Source organism: Lactuca virosa, chromosome 2 (genome assembly GCF_052849685.1).
Source record: "Lactuca virosa cultivar CGN04683 chromosome 2, Lactuca_virosa_CGN04683_v6, whole genome shotgun sequence".
Lineage (NCBI taxonomy): Eukaryota > Viridiplantae > Streptophyta > Magnoliopsida > Asterales > Asteraceae > Lactuca > Lactuca virosa.
This window is the reverse complement of record NC_136427.1, coordinates 145,267,738-145,272,649: the sequence shown is the minus strand read 5'-3', so window position 1 is coordinate 145,272,649 and position 4,912 is coordinate 145,267,738. Positions and strand designations below refer to the sequence as shown.

The window sequence follows — 4,912 nt, the reverse complement described above, 5'->3', positions numbered from 1 at the left end:
AGAGGCCTATTATGATTCCGATTGGGTTGTGTGTTTAGTTACTAGACGATCAATCAGTGGGTTCTTAATGATGTTTGGTGGATCACCTATCTCTTGGAAGTCTAAAAAGCAAGTCACTATTTCTTTGTCTTCTATAGAAGTAGAGTATCGCTCTATGAGAAGTGTCACATCAGAGCTTCCATGGATCAGTCGTCTTTATGTAGAATTTGAGGTTACCAATATCACTCATGTTCCTTTGAAGTGTTATAATATAGATGCTATATACATTGCAACAAATCCCGTTTTCCATGAGCGAACTAAACACATCGAAGTAGATTGTCATTTTGTTCGTGAGAGAGTACAATCAGGATTAATTCGTTTGTCTCATGTTTCAATTGATGAACAAAGGGCAGATGTTCTCACAAAAACTCTCTCTAGTTCTAAACATATAGATGCAACATCCAAGCTTGGATTTTTTTTCTTATGGATCCAAGCTTGCGGGGGCTGTTAGCTAGAGTGTCATCCTAGCTAATATAGTTGTTATAACCGTTTCTAACTACCAAGGGTAGTATTGTCTTTTCAAGTTAGAATTTTGTTTTTGTTAGTTAGTGGTAGTTAGATACTCTTTTATGTAATGTTATTCATATATATATATATATATATATATATATATATATATATATATATATATATATATATATATATATATATATATATAGTCATAGACTGTAATGAAGTAATGAGAAGAAATATTTCAAATATATATATATATATATATATATATATATATATATATATATATATATATATATATATATATATATATATATAGTCAATAGACTGTAATGAAGTAATGAGAAGAAATATTTCAAATCAATTCATCTTCTTTGTTCATTTTTTCTGATGATCTTAACGATCGTGAGAGAGGTTGAGTGGAGGATAGTTAGTAGAGGTTTTAAGAGTCAAGATCTAATACCATATTATTAAACGGTATTTCATTGCTTTTCAAATACCATATTATTAAATGGTAGTTCATTGCTTTTCAAATAACACATCACACATATTAATACAAAACGCAATACTCTTTGGTCCATACAACATGAGCCGCTGTCATTTCTTTTAAGACTTAGGTTATACACATATAATATAAACTAAGAGTATACGGTGTAGGTCACAACGAGAAACGAATCGGGTGAGTTGGCACGCGAAAACGGCGTCACGACGCGGGGAACACCGCCCCCCAACTCGTTGAAGCTCGTTATGGCGAATCTTGTGGGCGTTAAGACGGAATGCAACGCATAAATTCGAACGTTTTTTTCACTCGGCCGTTTGAAAATGGTCAAAATTAAATAATAATAAAAAAATTGTCCTTTTATCCTTATTATAAAACATATTTATTTTCAAAAAGTTGGTGTTGCATCTTGTTGCATATTTCCCCACTTGGCGTTAACACCAATTGCTTATGTGGCATGTGAGGTGGCACAACTTGGTGTTGCACCTTGTTGCTCACACCCAATGCCCTAACACTCAAGTATCTAATTTTTCTATCCCATCGTCAACCATATCCACAAAGTTTAAAGTTAAAACACCCTTTTAGTTTTTAAAATCTTTGATATTTATTTTTTCCTATTTAATTTTTGTAATCAACTGTACTCGTATATAATCTAGTTCAAATAATATAAATTTAATCTTTTTTAAAGGTTCCACGGATTGAAACGGCAAGCCCTATGTGTCATATCGAAACAAGCGAACGAGTTTCAATGGTGATCCTCTAAATATAATTACATAAACTAAAGACTAACTACTTACTGGTAAACAGAACCACCATGAATCACCCACATGTCCTTCTCGTTTCTCAACACGCCTACGGCCATCTCAACCCAACCATTGAGCTCGCCAAGAACCTGCGACGCGCCGGTGCACGTGTCACCATTGCCACCACCGTCAGCGGCTTCAACAACAAGCTCAAATCTCTGCCTTTCTTCCATGACATCTCTTGTGTTTCCTTCTCCGACGGCCATGATGATGACATCAACCCAGACAAGATCCCCGGCTACTTTCAAGACCTAGAGCGCGTGGGCTCCGAGAGCCTTGCATGTGTTATTCAATCTTTGTCAGAAAGCGGCAACCAGGTCACATTGCTAGTTTACACCCTTTTCATACCTTGGGCAGCGGTGGTGGCGCGTGAGCTAAACGTGCCTTCTGCGATCCTCGTCATCCAAACCGTCACATACTTTTCGATTTATAACCATTTCTGCAACAGTCGTGATGGTATTGCTGTTGTAAACAAAGATATAGAAACATCCATTTCTCTACAATTACCAGGAATGCCCTTGTTGAAATGTAGTGATTTTCCAACGTATCTATTGCCAACTGACCCGACTTTTTCCGAAATGATTTCTCTTTGTCAAGAACACCTTAAATTTCTTGAGGAAGAACCTAATTTACGTGTGCTGGTGAACACTATGGATGACCTGGAGCCTGATTCCATAAAATCCATCAAGAACGCCGTTATCCTCGGCCCATTGGTTCCTTCTTCTTTCTCTGACAATGTCGGCTCATATTTCCGATGGCTAGATTCAAAACCAGAAAACTCGGTGATATACGTGTCATTTGGGAGCAAGGCTGTGCTAAGCAAAGCTCAAAAGGAAGAGATCTACATGGATTGATGGAATCGAATCGGCCATTTTTGTTGGTTTTACGTGACAACTGTGAAGATGAAGACGAAGAGATAAAGGAATTGAAGGAGAAAGTAGGAGACGATGGGCTGGTAGTGGGATGGTGTTCACAAATGGAGGTCTTGAGACACGGTGCTGTTGGGTGTTTTGTGACGCATTGTGGGTGGAACTCGACATTGGAGAGTATAGTGGCCGGAGTGGCAGTTGTGGCGTGTCCACAGTTTTCCGATCAGCCGACGAATGCAAAGATGGTGGAGGAAGTGTGGGGGAACGGCGTTAGAGCGGTGGTGGATGAGAAAATGGTGGTGAAGAGAGAAGAGATGAAGAGGTGTTTGGAAGCGGTGATGGGAGGCGGCGAGAGGGCGGAAGAAATAAAGAAGAGTGTTGAGAAATGGAAAAAGGTTGCCATGGAATCCGTCGAAGATGGTGGTTCGTCACAGATAAATCTAAAAGTATTTTTGGAAAGCATTTTATAAAACTAATGAATATTTATAATTTAGTAAATCATTATCAAAAAAAAAAAAAAAAAGTAAATCATTATCAAAACTTTTAGTCTAACTAAATTTTTTGCATCTACTATATGTTGAGACTTGAGATATGTATTTTAGGTGGTCGTTCCAATATTCGTTTCTTTTATTTCGTTTCTTACTTAATGCAATATGTTGGTTTTATCGTTAAGCTCTTCTGCGCAACACGACCTGCAGAACTTTTCGATTACAATTAAAGTGTTTGAAAAATCTAGCAAGTATCTGCTATAGCATACTTCTAATATTTATTCTTTCGAAATCGGTATTTGAGTTTCTTCATTTCATTCAAGCCGGGTTATCTATTCTTATCATCAAATCACAATCTAACAATTTCCATTTTGACTTCAATTGTCTTTGACCATCAAAGATTCCCAAGAGTGAGTCATCTCCTTCCTACTAGTTGGGGTCCAACAAACTTAACTTCTACTAACATTCACCAATTCCAAGCAATATATGAATTTTTACATTGGTAGCGTCTTTGTTAACATATATCACGCCCGGTTATGAGCATGTGCAACATGGGCATGTGCACAGGGCCCATTTATTTTAAGAGGCCTAATTTTTTTTTTAATGTTATATTCAAGAAGTCAGAAGCAACCACATTCAAGCAACTGAAGCGAGGGTCGATTACAGAAAATCACTCGATCATACGGAAAATCACTTGATCATTTCCCTAACAGTTGCTTTGGGTTTTATTGGTTCTTCAGAGGATTTAGGAAAGAGCAAAGCTAGCTACCACATTGAGCCGATTAGGTTTGTTTTCTTTGTAGGGTTTTGTTAAAGTTTAAGCGTTGTTTGGATTTACAATTTTAAAATTATTGCGAAAATCAGAAACATATTCACATAATCTTGCTTAAAATTGGGAAAAATCCTCTGTATTTTGGATGCGCTGCTATATATCTTCTACATTTGTGATTTCTATACATCTGCAAATATACTGTGTTGATTTTTAGCATATATCCTTTTAGGGTTTAGGGGTTAGAATGATTGTATATTGTTGAATTTTCGACCATGCACTAATTCTAGACATATAGGAAAAAAAGTAACCTAAGTTAGACAAATTGAAAAATGCGTGCGTAATTATAACTTTATCGTCATTCCTTGCACAATTTATTTGTCAAAATGGATCTTTTAAAAAATTTATCATCTACAATACAACAATTATATTCTTTTCCTAGAGAAAACTCAAAAAAGAAATATGATATTGTTGTAAACAATACATTGATATTTCTTTACAAGTTAGGGCCTAAGGGCATTTTTTTTCGGTTCGTCCTGGGCATTTGAATCCTCAGGACCGGCCCTGACATATATGGTGGGTTCTCTTAAGTAGTTATCTTCTCAATATAGAACATGTCTTCTTCAAGAACATCACCAATGAAATTCAACCTCACATCAGTATGCTTAATCTTTCTCATGATAGACTCAATTATTTGCGATACTTAACACACTTAAGTGTCACAATACTTCTAGCATCAATATTTCTAGCATCATAAACTGGATGGATATTAGATGTTCTCTTCAAGCAACTAATAATCCATTTGAATGTCTCCCAATGAGTCTTCTCCACCACATTAAGTTCATCGGTTAGATCAAATGTAATACATATCATAACATACATGCGACTTCCAAAAACACTCAAATGTGGAACTCTCCACATGCAATCCTTAACCTCATCTATAGACGGTATAGTGCTACGATCAAATTTATAATGTGCTCATAACAGTACAC

General features: G+C 36.3%; 1 pseudogene; it reads left to right on the top strand.

Moving 5' to 3' along the window:
• The first annotated feature begins 1,743 nt into the window (after positions 1-1,743).
• On the top strand, positions 1,744-3,178 carry LOC145156546 (UDP-glycosyltransferase 75C1 pseudogene; annotated as a pseudogene).
• Positions 3,179-4,912: the final 1,734 nt, after the last annotated feature.